Source organism: Saimiri boliviensis, chromosome Y (assembly GCF_048565385.1).
Source record: "Saimiri boliviensis isolate mSaiBol1 chromosome Y, mSaiBol1.pri, whole genome shotgun sequence".
In the NCBI taxonomy this organism is placed as follows: Eukaryota; Metazoa; Chordata; class Mammalia; order Primates; family Cebidae; genus Saimiri; species Saimiri boliviensis.
The window spans coordinates 10,062,133-10,080,529 of NC_133471.1; the positions used below are offsets into that span (position 1 = coordinate 10,062,133).

The window sequence follows — 18,397 nt, forward strand, 5'->3', positions numbered from 1 at the left end:
CACAATGACTTAGGTCAGCACCATTTTCCCTACACCTTCAGTGATTTTTTTCCCCACATTTGTGTCTCAGTCCACTTTGTGCTTACAAAACAGAATACCTGAGGCAGGGTAATTAATTTGTAAGTAAAAAACATTCACTTGGCTCATGATGCTGGTGGCTGGAATGTCCGAGGTTGGGCAGTGCATCTGGTGGGGCCTCAGTCTTTTTCACCTCATGGTGTAAAGTGGAAGGGGAGCAAGGGGTGCACCAGAGATCACAGCAAGAGTGAAAGCAAGAGGGAATCCAAGGAAGCCAGACCCTTATTTACTAACTACTCTTGCAGGAATTAATCCATTCCTGTGAGAGCAGAACTCACTCACCCTCATGGGAGGGCACTAATCTATTCATGAGGTATCAATCCCCATAACCTAAGCACCTTCCACTAGGCCCCACATCCCCACACTGCCACATTGGGGGTCAAATTTCAACTTGAGTTTTTTCAGGGACAAACCACATTCACACAATAGTAATTTGTAGCATAGTTAAATGATTTTTCACATTATGTATCTGTGTGGTGATACTCTGCATCCTGAATAAAATTATTTAATTAGAATTGAGTTGGGTTTACCTGTTCAGCTGTAAAATTCTGTGTGTTTTGGCAAATGCATAGTGGCAGGTATCCACTGTTAAAGTACCATATGGAACACTTCCGACCCCCACCCCATGCAGCCAGTGACTTCCCATCTGTGTAGTTTTCCTTCTCCAGAATCCCATTAAATGTGGTCACACTGTGTGGATTCTCCTCAGATGGTCTTCTTCCACCTAGCAATGTGCATGAAAGATTCACTCATGTTTTTGTGTGAGTTGATAGCTTGTTCCTTTCTATGGCTAAATAGTATTACATTGTGTGAATGTATCAAAATTTGGTTATGCATTTTGGGGAGCAAAATCTTCCTCTTCTAACCTTGTTCCAGGGTCGGAACCCTTCAGATTAACTGGCAATAGATACATTAGTAGTGGAGACAAAACTTGGCTTCTTGTTCCACAAGTATCGTCATGGGACAAAATTCATCAGATGACAGGATCCAGTTTACAAAGAGGTAAAAATAGCCCTAAGACAGAAAATGAGACTAGAATCTGATAACCCACAAGTGCTGGAGTTTTCCTATTTAACAACATTTTTTGAGCCAGGCTCTGTTGCCCATGCTGGAATGCAAAGGTGCAAGCTCAGCTCACTTCAACCTCTTCCTCCTAGATACAAGTGAGCCTCCCTCCTCAGCCTCCTGTTTAACTGGGACTATGTAGGCACCTGGCATCATGCCCAGCTAATTTTTGTATTTTTAGTAGAGACATGGTTTCGCCATGTTACCCAGGCTGGTCTGGAACTCCTGGCCTCCCAAAGTGCTGGAATTATAGTCATGAGCCACCTTGCCTGGCTGAGTTATTGTTTTCCATTGAAACATAAAATTTCTCTCTGTAGCAGGCATAATTTTTGATCATAGACAATCAAAGTCAGATTATTCTTATTTTTAAAATAAGTCTAGTTTTGTTAGATTTTGCCTGATTATTTGTGTAAGTGCAGCAAGAACAAGAGCTGACCAAATAGGTGCTTTCAAGCTTCTTTGCTGGAAGTTGTCATACAGAATCTCCTGTTGGACTCTTAAAGGCCTTGTTGAGACTAAAACCAAGCCAAGAACATACTGTTAAAGTTCAGCTGCAGTCCTTATAGCATTGTGTGAATTCCCCTCTTTTTGAGGTCCCCAAAATATCCCCAAATTCTTGGGCCTACAAGGAAATGGTCTTCCCTACTAAACTGTAAGGCTGTGAACCCTCTAATCTAGGTATCAGGCTGGTTTTTCTCAGAGTGCTTTGTAAAGATTGGCTCCATAAAAAGTCAACCCTATGACTGATGTCTTCCATAAAGATGAAATAGAACTAGCCTAAAATGACAACAAGTTTTGTGATGTGGACTGTACTTACTTAGTACCATTTGAAAGTAATGAAAGATTTGATTTTCACAGGGAGCAAATTGGTGACGCCAGCCCCCAGGGACCTTGTGTTCTACTGCAGCTCACCTCTGGATGATGAACTCCCTGACGCCATTCCACAGGTGCCCACGCATGATCCACTCATCCCCTGTCTGCAGGTAAGGCCGTGCCATTTCCACCCAAAGAGAGAACAGGAGGGAGACCTGAGGCAGAGAGTGGGCACAGTCAGCTCTCAGGGCTCCCTGGCTCCTAGAACAGAAGGAGGTTTACACATTTCTGAAATGCCTTGAAATTTAAAAATCCAAAAACATATACTATAAAATCCTCACAAAAAACTCACCTAAGTATGGAAGGAACGTATTGTTTGCAGCTTGGGGCTTTGAGCTCTAAGTGGTGGCAGCTAAATGAGGCTTCTCATTGGGTCCAGCTAGTCAACCGCCTTCAGCATTTCTAGTCATACAGCCATCGGGAAGCTGGGGTTTTGCCATTGACTGTGGTTGGTTTGTTAATTTTTAAAGTCAGTTTAAATGCCTCCAAGTTTGGTTTCCGTTTGCTTAGGCAAGACCTCAGGCTAACGGCCTCCTTTTTTTGCTTTAACATGTCAAAACCGTAATTCATTTTAATTTTACTTTCCAGCATTAATAGAAGTAAATTGACATTTTTGTTGTTAGTGTCAGGGTCAGGGTCAGGGGTTAGGGGTTGGGGATTAGGAATTGGGGATTGGGGTTAGGGGTTAGGGTTGGGGTTTTAGGGTTAGGATTTTAGGGTTAGAGTTTTAGGGTTAGGGTTAGGGTGGCTAGGGTTAGTGTGGTTAGGATTAGGGTTAGGGTGGTAAGGGTTAGGGTTAGGGTTTACGGTCAGGGTTTAGGGTTAGGGTTAATGTTAGGGGTTAGGGTTAAGGTTGAGGGTTAAGGGTTATGGTTATGGGTTAGGGTTATGGATTAGGATTAGGATTAGGATTAGGGATTAGGGTTAGTGTGTTAGGGTTAGGGTCTTAGTGTTCGGTTTAGCGTTAGGGTTAGGGTTAGGGTTAGGGTTTTAGGTTAGGGTTAGTGTTTAGGGGTTAGGGTTAGGGCTAGGCCTTAGGGCTTAGGGTTTAGGGCTTAGAGCTAGGGTTTAGGGTTTAGGGTTAGGGCCTCAGGCCTAGGGCCTTGGGCCTAGGGTTAGGGTTTGGTGTTTGGGGTTTGGTATTTGCTTTGATTCTTTAGGACCCAGCCTAACTCTCTTGAGGCAGTTTTTCCAGATATTGAATAATGTATTTTCTTAAATACATCATTGTTATTTCCTTATGCACTTGTTTCATTACTGTCTTGGCCATAAAACTTTTCATCTAGGCTTTGTCCTTAGAGACCACCATTGAATTAAATATCAATCACATCAACAAATAAGTATCCAAAACATTTATAAAAATATGAGAGCAACAGAAACGTTCTATGGGAATATGTCTCTGTATTGAATGGAAACAGCCTCGAAGTATTACTTGGAAAGTAGAAACTACTAACAAAATGTTGAAAGAGCTCAATACTTAAAACTTACATATGCTTAAAAAAACTATAAATAAAGATAAATTTAAAAGATTGCAATAAACATTATCAAGTGGATAATTTAATTTGTGTAGATATTGATCTTATGAGAATGAAAAACAGCTAAATTATCAATAATTTATCCATATAAAACTGTAGAAAAGACAATAGAAAACTGAAAATTCCAAATTAACTAATTCTTTAAAAAAATCAAATTAAAACAACTGTGCTTGCCTGCTTAACAAAAAATGTCAAGATTAAAATATTCATATTTAACAAAGATTAAGACACTTACTACTTTAATTCACTTATGGTAGGTTTAACAAATCAGAAAAATAACTTTCTGATAGGCAATTTGGTAATTAATAGAAAATGAATTAAAATGACCACATCTCATAAGTATTTATTTATTTAAAAAAATTTTTTTAGGAAGACAGACACCTTTAATGAAAAAAATAATTTGCTTTTTTTTCTGCTTAGAAAAATTGTTCATTACTCATGTTATTCTATCGCCACAAATTTTTTTCAAATGATAAACACGATGATATTAAAACAAGTATTATTTTAAAGGTAAATCGCTGTGAGGAATCTAAACAGATGATGCAGCGGATATATTCACATAATTTAAAGAAAAATAAGATATAATGATGATATGATACTCAAATAATACTTCAGCGTTTATAACACATTGACATTTATTTATTTTCCACAATGCTGTCATATGGATATGACTAGTAGTGGAATTTGCTTCCAATGCCAATTGGCTGCCATTTATTGAGTGTTTACTCTATGCGCTATGCTTTACACACATTTATCTCATTTAATCCCCATAGCAACCACATGAGAATCGGCTTCTTTTCCTTTTCTAGCTTCTTGAAATTACCTGCATTACTGGGCTCAAAACCCCTTCCTCAGAACATTACAACCTGTGGCTTCCATTGTCACATCTCCTGCTTCCTCTTCTGTAGTCAATCTCCCTCTGCCTCTCTTTTATAAGAGCATTTGTGATTCTATTTAGAGTCCAAAAAAATAATTCCAGAAAATATTCCTCCCTTAAGATTGTTAACTTCAAAGTGTCTTTTACCATGTAAGGTAACATTTAGTGGTTCCTAGTGTTATAATGTGGTTATATTTTGGGAGGAGTAGGAGAGATATAACTCAGCCCACAACACTGCCTGCTGATTGCCTAATCACTGTTTACCAGAGAAAATAGGCAAGTTGTCATGCTGGCTAAATTGGAAGAGAGGTATATAAAATGCCTTAAGGATGTCTGTCATTTACTATTGAAATAGCAACTTGGGAGACCAAGGCCTGCAGATCACCTGAGGTAAGGAGTTCGAGAACAATCTGAACATGGCAAAACCCTGTTTCTACTAAAAGTACACAGAAAAGTCAGCCAGGTATGATGGTGCGTGGAGATTGCAGTGAGCTAAGATCGTGCTACTGCACTCTAGCTTGGGCAACACAGGGAGACTCCAACTCAAAAAGAAAAAAGGAAAGAAATAAAAGGCTTTTAAAATTTTGCTTAAAAAAATCTCTACTACTGCATTAAGGATGTTGAGCACAAATTAAAAACTATAAAATCTTTAAAGTTACTACTGTTCAGTCCATTTAGGGAATTAGGATAGTTCCCAGCAACCCTATTGCAAACCCTGGTCAGAGCCTTCAATAATTTTTCTAGCACCTTCATATTTTTCACCTGCCTGTCAATAGATATTATATCCCATATATAAAAAAATAAAAAATGACTATAAAACTCTTGCCTCACCCTATCATTCCAATCCTCAAACTCCTATTTGCATTGGTTAGTAACACCTTGAAGAAGCTTTGCTAAAATGAAATCTGTACGTGTGACTAAATGGTCTTTTCTCTTTTAACTGTACTTTTTCAGAAGGACAGAAGGTAGCCTGTGAGGAACCACCCTTCATTGAAAGCGGTGTAGCAAATTTACACTCTAAGATTTATTACAATGGGGATAAAGTGACATATGCATGTGAAAGTGGCTACCTTCTCCATGGATCAAATGAGATAACTTGTAGGCATGGAAAATTGACACTTCCTCCTGAGTGTGTTGGTATGTATGCTATGATTAGCATCAATAGCTAAGCTTATGGTGTAAAATTTTCCATTCTTTTAATTTAATATGCATATTTTAGGAATAAACTGTTTAGGCAAATTAGAAACACATTGCTATAGCACCTACTCTTCTGCTTTGTGTATGTATATGTGTGTGTGTGTGTGTGTGTGTGTGTGTGTATGTGTGTGTATGTGTAGCCATCTATAGAATTTAAGTCAATACAAAGAATGCTTTTACACTGTTGGTGGGAGTGTAACTTAGCTCAACCATTGTGAAAGACAGTGTGGTGATTCCCCAAGGATCTAGAACTAAAAATATCATTTGACCCAGCAATCCCATTACTGGGCATATACCCAAATGATTATAAATCATTCTATTATAAAGACATGTAGACATGTATGTTTATTGAGGCACTGTTCACAATAGCAAAGACTTGGAACCAACCCAAATGCCCACGATGATAGATTGGATAAAGAAAATGTGGCACATATACACTATGGAATACTATGCAGCCATAAAAAAGGATGAGTTCATGTCCTTTGCAGAGACATGGATGAAGCTGGAAACCATCATTCTCAGCAAACCGACCCAAGAACAGAAAAACAAACACTGCATGTTCTCACTCATAAATGTGAGTTGAACAATGAGTACATGTGGACACAGGGAAGGGAATATCACACACTGAGGCCTGTCAGGGAGTGAGGAGCTAGGGGTGGGATAGCATTGGGAGAAATACCTAATGTAGGTGACGCAGTGATGGATGCAGCAAACAACCATGGCACGTGTATAACTATGTAACAAACCTGCATGTTCTACACATGTACCCCATAACTTAAGTATCATAATAATAATAAAAAAAATTCTATAAAACAAAACAAAACCTTTTTGAACACAATAATGCTAAGACGATTATCTTATCTGTGTCATGCCATGACCTGTATGCTTTAAAAGACAGCACACGAATGATGTTGTGCTTTATTAGAGGAGTAAATAAGGGCATGGTGGACTGAGCGACTGGCCATAGGCATTATCTACTTCTCCTACAAAGTTAGGGTGGAGCATTGCATCTGGCCATTCTTAACCTTATCCTTTTCTGAGGCATGTCCTTGATCTTTTATTTTGCTGAAGGGTACCACCAGGATACACTGTCATTCCTGGGGGCTACTATTCCCATCCTCTTTCTCATTTCTTGATCAGATCAGAGAGAGATCTCAACAGACATATTTATCTAGGACATTCATTGAATAAGACAGACGCTCTGAAGGATGCCAAGGAAATTGACAGAGTAAGAGAAAGATACCAAAAAAGGGGAAAAAATGGGTATTTCCTTCATGGGTTGATTGAGAACAGAGATGAAGAGTAATGAGAAAGAAGAAAATAAAAGTGGGTAATTCCAAAGTGCAATTTTAGAATTGACCATAGTCTTTAGAGTAAAGAATTTCTCATTCTACAGATGAAAAATAAATGCCTATATCATAATTCCTTCACAATTGAGAAAAGAGAAAAAAATATGCCTAGTTGTTTTTAGGTGACGTAATTGCTCTCGTCTCTCACTTAGCAAATTTTAAAAATATTTGAGCTGAATAACGTTTTATATGTTTGTACCGAATTTATAAAACAATTGTCCAAAGTTATATAATACAAATATTGAGACACTATAGTATTACTTACTATATTATATTGTTATGAGCTTATGTTAATTTTAAAACAACTTCTTTTCTTAGAAAATAATGACAATTGTAAGCATCCTCCTGTTGTAATGAATGGGGCTGTTGCAGATGGGTTATTGGCAAGCTATACAACAGGATCCTCAGTGGAATATAGATGCAATGAATATTCATTACTGAAGGGATCAAAAATCTCTCGTTGTGAACAAGGAAAATGGTCATCCCCACCTGCTTGCTTGGATAAGAAAGAGAACATATTGAATGTCTATGTTTGTAGTTTCATGTGATTTTCTTACAGTCTTTTATATCATGAAAACGATGATTTTGTATACACCTTTTTTCAAGTGTTTTCACCTCTCACTTCTTTATGTAGAAAGTACCTAAAATCTCAGCATCCAGGCCTACATTAATTATTATCCCCTTCTTTTTTCATTGTTGCAAATTACACATAATATAAAATTTACCACTTTAACGTACAATGTTTCTTAAGTGTACATTTTTAATTGTACACATTCTGAGTGTACAATTTGGTGGCATTAAGTATATTCACATTTTTGTGTATTCATGTTTTGCAACAAGTTGCTTTTTGGATTGCCTTTCTCCTAGCTAAAATTCCCACTCTACTGTATACCCCTCAACATCTCTGCTTGTACTGCCCTGAGAATATCATTTGGAGAAGAATAATTAGTTCTATTCTTTCCTTGGTAGAATATATTGTTAACAGCTTTTTACCACCACATCCTCACCCAAATGGACACATTTGTTACATCTTGTGGATTATATAAAATTGTTTGTTAATAACTTTGATAATAGTCTTCTGAATGTTTTGCACAGACACACATATACACACACTCCACAAAAATGCTATCATAAGATGCAGAGGTATATATCTTAGATTGTTTTCACTCAAAATATATTATAAACATGGTTTGTCATACTTCTACAATATATACTTCAATGACTGCCTAGTATACCATAATGGAGATTAACACATGCAATTTAACCAGTTTATCAATGGATGTTTAGTGTTCAACATTTTTATATTCCAAACAGTATACTTCCAAGTAAATCTTTGTACATTTAACTTCTTTAATTTTATTAAAAATAATTATGCATTAACACACTTTTTTTAGATTTTTTGGATAGATTTGATATACAGCAGGTATTTATCTCACTCAGTGGAATATTGCCTTCTAAGAAATCTCATGTGGTTGCTATGGGGATTAAATGAGATAAATGTGTGTAAAGCATAGCGCATAGAGTAAACACTCAATAAATGGCAGCCAATTGGCATTGGAAGCAAATTCCACTACTAGTCATATCCATATGACAGCATTGTGGAAAATAAATAAATGTCAATGTGTTATAAACGCTGAAGTATTATTTGAGTATCATATCATCATTATATCTTATTTTTCTTTAAATTATGTGAATATATCCGCTGCATCATCTGTTTAGATTCCTCACAGCGATTTACCTTTAAAATAATACTTGTTTTAATATCATCGTGTTTATCATTTGAAAAAAATTTGTGGCGATAGAATAACATGAGTAATGAACAATTTTTCTAAGCAGAAAAAAAAGCAAATTATTTTTTTCATTAAAGGTGTCTGTCTTCCTAAAAAAATTTTTTTAAATAAATAAATACTTATGAGATGTGGTCATTTTAATTCATTTTCTATTAATTACCAAATTGCCTATCAGAAAGTTATTTTTCTGATTTGTTAAACCTACCATAAGTGAATTAAAGTAGTAAGTGTCTTAATCTTTGTTAAATATGAATATTTTAATCTTGACATTTTTTGTTAAGCAGGCAAGCACAGTTGTTTTAATTTGATTTTTTTAAAGAATTAGTTAATTTGGAATTTTCAGTTTTCTATTGTCTTTTCTACAGTTTTATATGGATAAATTATTGATAATTTAGCTGTTTTTCATTCTCATAAGATCAATATCTACACAAATTAAATTATCCACTTGATAATGTTTATTGCAATCTTTTAAATTTATCTTTATTTATAGTTTTTTTAAGCATATGTAAGTTTTAAGTATTGAGCTCTTTCAACATTTTGTTAGTAGTTTCTACTTTCCAAGTAATACTTCGAGGCTGTTTCCATTCAATACAGAGACATATTCCCATAGAACGTTTCTGTTGCTCTCATATTTTTATAAATGTTTTGGATACTTATTTGTTGATGTGATTGATATTTAATTCAATGGTGGTCTCTAAGGACAAAGCCTAGATGAAAAGTTTTATGGCCAAGACAGTAATGAAACAAGTGCATAAGGAAATAACAATGATGTATTTAAGAAAATACATTATTCAATATCTGGAAAAACTGCCTCAAGAGAGTTAGGCTGGGTCCTAAAGAATCAAAGCAAATACCAAACCCCAAACACCAAACCCTAACCCTAGGCCCAAGGCCCTAGGCCTGAGGCCCTAACCCTAAACCCTAAACCCTAGCTCTAAGCCCTAAACCCTAAGCCCTAAGGCCTAGCCCTAACCCTAACCCCTAAACACTAACCCTAACCTAAAACCCTAACCCTAACCCTAACCCTAACGCTAAACCGAACACTAAGACCCTAACCCTAACACACTAACCCTAATCCCTAATCCTAATCCTAATCCTAATCCGTAACCCTAACCCATAACAATAACCCTTAACCCTCAACCTTAACCCTAACCCCTAACATTAACCCTAACCCTAAACCCTGACCGTAAACCCTAACCCTAACCCTTACCACCCTAACCCTAATCCTAACCACACTAACCCTAGCCACCCTAACCCTAACCCTAAAACTCTAACCCTAAAATCCTAACCCTAAAACCCCAACCCTAACCCCTAACCCCAATCCCCAATTCCTAATCCCCAACCCCTAACCCCTGACCCTGACCCTGACACTAACAACAAAAATGTCAATTTACTTCTATTAATGCTGGAAAGTAAAATTAAAATGAATTACGGTTTTGACATGTTAAAGCAAAAAAAGGAGGCCGTTAGCCTGAGGTCTTGCCTAAGCAAACGGAAACCAAACTTGGAGGCATTTAAACTGACTTTAAAAATTAACAAACCAACCACAGTCAATGGCAAAACCCCAGCTTCCCGATGGCTGTATGACTAGAAATGCTGAAGGCGGTTGACTAGCTGGACCCAATGAGAAGCCTCATTTAGCTGCCACCACTTAGAGCTCAAAGCCCCAAGCTGCAAACAATACGTTCCTTCCATACTTAGGTGAGTTTTTTGTGAGGATTTTATAGTATATGTTTTTGGATTTTTAAATTTCAAGGCATTTCAGAAATGTGTAAACCTCCTTCTGTTCTAGGAGCCAGGGAGCCCTGAGAGCTGACTGTGCCCACTCTCTGCCTCAGGTCTCCCTCCTGTTCTCTCTTTGGGTGGAAATGGCACGGCCTTACCTGCAGACAGGGGATGAGTGGATCATGCGTGGGCACCTGTGGAATGGCGTCAGGGAGTTCATCATCCAGAGGTGAGCTGCAGTAGAACACAAGGTCCCTGGGGGCTGGCGTCACCAATTTGCTCCCTGTGAAAATCAAATCTTTCATTACTTTCAAATGGTACTAAGTAAGTACAGTCCACATCACAAAACTTGTTGTCATTTTAGGCTAGTTCTATTTCATCTTTATGGAAGACATCAGTCATAGGGTTGACTTTTTATGGAGCCAATCTTTACAAAGCACTCTGAGAAAAACCAGCCTGATACCTAGATTAGAGGGTTCACAGCCTTACAGTTTAGTAGGGAAGACCATTTCCTTGTAGGCCCAAGAATTTGGGGATATTTTGGGGACCTCAAAAAGAGGGGAATTCACACAATGCTATAAGGACTGCAGCTGAACTTTAACAGTATGTTCTTGGCTTGGTTTTAGTCTCAACAAGGCCTTTAAGAGTCCAACAGGAGATTCTGTATGACAACTTCCAGCAAAGAAGCTTGAAAGCACCTATTTGGTCAGCTCTTGTTCTTGCTGCACTTACACAAATAATCAGGCAAAATCTAACAAAACTAGACTTATTTTAAAAATAAGAATAATCTGACTTTGATTGTCTATGATCAAAAATTATGCCTGCTACAGAGAGAAATTTTATGTTTCAATGGAAAACAATAACTCAGCCAGGCAAGGTGGCTCATGACTATAATTCCAGCACTTTGGGAGGCCAGGAGTTCCAGACCAGCCTGGGTAACATGGCGAAACCATGTCTCTACTAAAAATACAAAAATTAGCTGGGCATGATGCCAGGTGCCTACATAGTCCCAGTTAAACAGGAGGCTGAGGAGGGAGGCTCACTTGTATCTAGGAGGAAGAGGTTGAAGTGAGCTGAGCTTGCACCTTTGCATTCCAGCATGGGCAACAGAGCCTGGCTCAAAAAATGTTGTTAAATAGGAAAACTCCAGCACTTGTGGGTTATCAGATTCTAGTCTCATTTTCTGTCTTAGGGCTATTTTTACCTCTTTGTAAACTGGATCCTGTCATCTGATGAATTTTGTCCCATGACGATACTTGTGGAACAAGAAGCCAAGTTTTGTCTCCACTACTAATGTATCTATTGCCAGTTAATCTGAAGGGTTCCGACCCTGGAACAAGGTTAGAAGAGGAAGATTTTGCTCCCCAAAATGCATAACCAAATTTTGATACATTCACACAATGTAATACTATTTAGCCATAGAAAGGAACAAGCTATCAACTCACACAAAAACATGAGTGAATCTTTCATGCACATTGCTAGGTGGAAGAAGACCATCTGAGGAGAATCCACACAGTGTGACCACATTTAATGGGATTCTGGAGAAGGAAAACTACACAGATGGGAAGTCACTGGCTGCATGGGGTGGGGGTCGGAAGTGTTCCATATGGTACTTTAACAGTGGATACCTGCCACTATGCATTTGCCAAAACACACAGAATTTTACAGCTGAACAGGTAAACCCAACTCAATTCTAATTAAATAATTTTATTCAGGATGCAGAGTATCACCACACAGATACATAATGTGAAAAATCATTTAACTATGCTACAAATTACTATTGTGTGAATGTGGTTTGTCCCTGAAAAAACTCAAGTTGAAATTTGACCCCCAATGTGGCAGTGTGGGGATGTGGGGCCTAGTGGAAGGTGCTTAGGTTATGGGGATTGATACCTCATGAATAGATTAGTGCCCTCCCATGAGGGTGAGTGAGTTCTGCTCTCACAGGAATGGATTAATTCCTGCAAGAGTAGTTAGTAAATAAGGGTCTGGCTTCCTTGGATTCCCTCTTGCTTTCACTCTTGCTGTGATCTCTGGTGCACCCCTTGCTCCCCTTCCACTTTACACCATGAGGTGAAAAAGACTGAGGCCCCACCAGATGCACTGCCCAACCTCGGACATTCCAGCCACCAGCATCATGAGCCAAGTGAATGTTTTTTACTTACAAATTAATTACCCTGCCTCAGGTATTCTGTTTTGTAAGCACAAAGTGGACTGAGACACAAATGTGGGGAAAAAAATCACTGAAGGTGTAGGGAAAATGGTGCTGACCTAAGTCATTGTGAAAATGAACAGAATCTGTAGGCAGAAGGCAAATGAAGTGTACTTCATCACGGGATTCCATTTTATAAAGTTCTTTTCAAGAAGGGTAATCGTGAAGAATTGTAAAACCACAGTATCTGTATCTGGAATCAAGCAATGAGTTACATAAGTCACAGATGGTAGAAACTAGGTCTCTCGCTGTTGAAGTGGGTAGTTACAAATAAGCAAGGGGAGAAGGCTAGAATTATTCATGTGATAGTAGATCAGAGGTGGACACATCAACATAAACTTATATTTAGTTCAATATAGATACATACAGTTCCCACAGAAATCTTTGTAATTAGATGTGTATAGGTAGGTTACACACACACCTATACTTCCCAGCACTGCTAATGAGGGACAAGATACGATGTGCTCATTTGGCAGCCAGATGTAAGTTTTCCTACCATTCAAAATGGAATCAGGCTTTCTGAAGAGATGTCTGATACTCGAACTGGGACAGTAAATATATGAGCCGGGATACACTCAAAGTATCAGAAAGTCAGTAGTAAAAAACCCTGAAATATGTCAAAGAAAAATTGGAGCCAAAGAGAGCTACCAATGACCAACACAGGAATGAATTGTGCAACATAATGCTTTACTGTTTAATACTAACTAAAGCTTCAAGTAATTATCTAGGTGCATTTGTATACGTAGGTGAATAAGCAAGTGGAGTTGAATAGAAATCTTCTTTGCAAAAGAATTCCAAATAATTGATGTACACACTCAGCCATCAAGAAGGTGGAGCTAACTCCTCACTCCATAAGTATGGTCTTTACGTAGTAACTTACTCGAGAAGAACACATGCAATGTGGACAAGGAGGAAAAGTGACTTCACAGGAGAAACCTGACAAATGCTAGCTCTGTCAGATGATCCAAGTTAACATCAAAGGTGAGAGTTCACCTTGAGAACATGAAATGACAAGGACAGCACTTCACCTCTGTGTTCTACTACTTCCAGACTCATAACCTCAGTCCAATTATAAGAAATATTCCATGTTGAACCACAGCCAGGAAGAGCCATAGGGACGTGATGATTAACATGCCATGTGGGATCCTGGATGAAATGCTGGGTCAGAGTAAGACAGAACTAAGAGAACACAAATGAAGTATGAACTTTAGTTAATAATAGTCTATTTTTGTTCATTAAGTATAACAAATTATGTAAGATATTAACAGGACATGTGAGACACACTGATAGAAGATGTTATTGAGAGAGAAAACTAGGTTGGAGCTACATGGGAAATGTATGCATTTTTTTTCTTTCAATTTCTGTGTATGTCAAAAACTGCTGTAAAATAAATATTTAAACCATTATAATCTTTTGAACACTTCCTTGTTTAATTATTTATACCATGAATTGCTAGTAATTGACAGTTAACTAGTCCTGTTTTTTTTTTTAATAAGAACATATATGACACAAAAAATTAAATAATACAGACTGATAAATAAAAATAAATGTTCTTTACATGTTTGTTACAGTAGTAACACATATGTATAAACTTAGTTATTTATTTTTTTTTTTTTCTTATGCCGTGGTTGTGTCCTGGGTTCATTCTCTACAATGCTTTTCACCTTAGACCATGCTAAAAAAATAAATAAATAAATAAATAAATAAATAAATAAATAAATAACCTTACAGACTCTGTTTCAATTTATGGCTAAACATTTTTAAAAGAGTGACTTTGTAAAAATAGATTCCAATGGCAAATTGATTCATTATGACTGGATCACTTACTCCAAATACTTATTGTCTTTATTTTGTTCCAGTGCCTATCTTTTAGCCATAATACACTGGAATCAAACATTGTCAACTGAGTAAAAAATATTCAAAGAAAGAATGTGAACCGAACTTGTGATCATGATGATTCAATGTTTCAACAGGTTTTCTAAAACAGAAGAGCTTAAAAGGATATTCCAAGTCAATTTCCTAAATGAACCTTTGCAGAAAATGAGGAAACTAGAGAAACAAAAATGGCAGGACATTCTATGGGTGATTTTAGATGTTTCTATGTTTTATGGGGAAAAAACACTTTACCTTTTAAAGAATCACAGAGAATTATTGGAAACCCAAACTCTGGAATGTTTCCAAATTTAGTTGAACTTCTATGTAATTATGTCTATATAGCCAGTCATGAAGTTGATTTTTGTAAAATCTGTGCCTCATTTAATAAAATACACAGTGAATACTTAATGCTCATAGGAAAACATGCTAAACCTTGTGAAAGGAAAATAAATCTTGGGCACCCAAAATCACTAAGGTAAAGAAAAAAGTCAAGCTGGGAACTGCTTAGGGCTAGCCTACCTCCCATTCTATTCAAAGTCACCTGTCTGCTCGCAGAGATATATGCATATCTGATTGCCTCATTTGGAAAGGGTAATGGGAACTCCAAAGAATGAAATCATTTGTCTCTTATCAAACTATAATCCAGAAGCCCCCTGTCTCGCCTTCTCTTCAGGTTGTCTCACCTTTCTGGACTGAACCAATGTACATATATTGATTTCCGGACTGAACCAATGCACATAAATGTACATATCTTACACATAATGATTGATTTCCGATGTCTCCCTGAAATGTATAAAACCAAGCTGTGCCCTGCCACCTTGGGCACATGTCAGGACCTCCTGAAGATGCATCATGGGCACACATCCTCAAACTTGGCAAAATAAACTCCCTAAAAAATCTGAGACCTGTTTCAGATTTTTGGGGTTCATACGTGTAATGGAGGATGCAATGTTTGTAAAACAGACATTATTCTATCTACTATTACAAGTATTGCCAATTAACCTTACACTTTATGAACAAAATAAAAAACGTTGATGAGGTACAATTAATATATTTAAACTTAAATAATGTTGCAAGTTTTAATATGCCTACTTTTCACTTTTTAATACTGTTTTGACTACTTTAACACTGTAAGAGAAATGAGTAATAAAAACATGAACAAAAGTGCTTACAGAGGGTGGACATGTTTCCACCAGCCTCAGGCTTGGGGTGACTTGAAAGATGCCCGCCCATCTCCAGCTTTCATCTCAGCTGTCCTCATGGCGGCTCTAAGCATTTCTCCTTTATCTATACTAAGATATCACCCCGGAAACAAAGCCAAATCTTACAATATATTATGGCACACTATGAGTGAGGAGCAGTCAAAGTCTCAAGCAAGGGCTGCTTTTGAAAACAAGACTTGGAGAATGTAATATGTGAAAGTAAAGCCAAGAGCATACAGGAAGTTTTTGCCTCACCTTCCTCACATGGCCTGTAGCCACATCTCCCCAGGTCCGTCTTGAGGAGAACAAAACTTTGGTCTTCAACGTGGACATGCTACCAGGTGCTCCAAAGCCATGGCCTCTACTCCGTTGGGTCCTGAGGAGAACAAAGCTCTGGTTCTAACCCTAACCCTGTCCTGTCCCTAGACTTTGACCCTGACCTTAACTAACACGGATCCCTACCCTGGTCCCTAATTCTGACCCTGACTTTGAGATCTTGAACCTGACCATGACCCTACCTCTAAACCATCCTTCCAGCCATGACTCTGACCCAGACCCTAACCCTAACCCTATTACTATCGTTATGATCTATCTCTAACCTTACCCTCTAGTGCTAAATAGCTGTACACAAAAGCACTTTTGAATTATTTAACTTCTTTTCCTTGAATTCTCTAAGGACATCCTAAAGGAGATGTCAATATGTATTTTGCAGTCCCTCTGAGTGGTATGGCTTAAGAAGTTCTAATAACTTTGCAAGACATAAAAAGTTCAGAGGGTTACAGCACTGGGTTGTTAGAGATGCAGGATGCTAATCGCAATAGTCATATTTTCAATCGATTTATAATCCTTTGGATATATGCCCAGTAATGGAATTGTTGTGTCAAACGGAATTTCTATATCTAGGTCCCTGAGGAATCGCCACACTGTCTTCCACAATGGTTGAACTAATTTACACTCTCGCCAAAGTAAAAGTGTTCCTATTTCTCCACATCCTCTCCAGCATCTGTTGTCTCCAGAGTTTTTAATGATCTCCATTTGAACTGAACTGAAATCGAATCCGCTGTCCCATGCCTTGATCCGAACGCACGGAGGTAGCAAGCAAAGAAAATGATTTGTTTACGCCTGTAATCTCATCACTTTGAGTGGGCAAGGCGGGCGGGTCACTTGAGGTCAGGAGTTCAAGACCAACCGGGCTAACATTGCACAACCTGATCTCTATTAAAAATACTAAAGTTGGCTGGGCATGGTGCCCCGCTACTCAGCAAGCTAAAGCAGCGGTGCCCAGTAATCCCAGCTACTCAGCAAACTAAAGCAGGGGAATTGCTTGAACCCGTGAGGTGGAGATTGCAGTGAGCCAAGATCCTGTCACTGCACTCCAGCCTGGGTGACAGAGCCAGACTCTGTCTCAAAAGAGAAAAAAAAAAAATGATCAGTAGATGAAAGTTACTTGATTTTCTTTCTTTTCTTTTTAAGAGAGAGGGTCTCACTCTTATTGCCCATGCTGGAGTGCAGTGGCATAATCGCAACTCCCAGTTTCAGCCTCCAGCTCCCGGGTTCTAAGAGATTCTCCAGCCCCAGCCTCCCAATGCACTGGGATTACAGGTGTGCACCACCACACCTGGAACCATCTGATTTTCTTTTATTTATTTATTTACATTTTTTAGGGTTGTGGCAGGTCTAGCTATGACACCCAAGCTGGCCTAGAACTCCCAAGCTCCAGCGATCCTCCCAAGTAGGCCTTCCAAAGTGCTAGGATTACAGGTGTAATGCCTGATTTTCTGTCTATCAGCAACAATGCATAGGAATAATTTGAACTTGAAATTTAAAAAAAAATACCATCTGCAATAACACCCCCACAAGTGAATTTATAGGCATAAATCTAACAAAATACATACAAATATGCATTCAGAAAACCTTGGATCACGGATGAGAAGAATAAATAAATATATAAATGAATGTAAATACTCCTTGTGTAGGAACAGCACACTCATTAATGTTAGCTTCACCACAAAGCTAAAGTAATGACGAGAGTGATATTGTTGAAGGAATGGACAGACAGATAAACAGAACACAATACAGAACCCCAAAACCCTGAGTAAGTACAGTCAACTTATTTTGTCAAAGGGGCAAAAGCAATTCATTGGGGAAATAAAAGTCTGTTCAACAAATGGTGACAGAGCAATCAGAAACCACAGGGAAAAAAAATAAACGTAGACCAAAACCTCATAGTCAATCCCCCAAAAAAACATTCAAGACAGTCTGTAGACTTAAATTTTCAAATATAAAATTGTAAAGTTACAGAAGAAAATCCACATGACTGGGTTGGTGATGACTTCTTAGATACAATATCAAAAGCCAGTCCATAAAAGAAATAAATGATAATGTGGACTTCATTAAAATTTAAAATGACTACTCTGTGAAACATCTTGTTAAGAGAATCAAAAAACAAGTCACACACTGAGAGAAAATATTCACAAAACAACCCTGAAAAAGCCTTGTGGGCAAAATTTACAAAGAAATTCTAACACTCAACAAGAAGAAGCAGAAGAAAAAAAAAAAAAAAAAAAAAAAAAAAAAGCCTGAATTAAAATATAAAGACACCTCACCAAAAAAATACAG

General features: G+C 37.8%; 1 pseudogene; it reads left to right on the plus strand.

Annotated features, from left to right (window-relative positions):
• Window positions 1–7,522, plus strand: part of LOC141583064 (interleukin-9 receptor-like) — a 36,116-nt pseudogene extending 28,594 nt beyond the window's left edge.
• The last annotated feature ends 10,875 nt before the right edge of the window (window positions 7,523–18,397 follow it).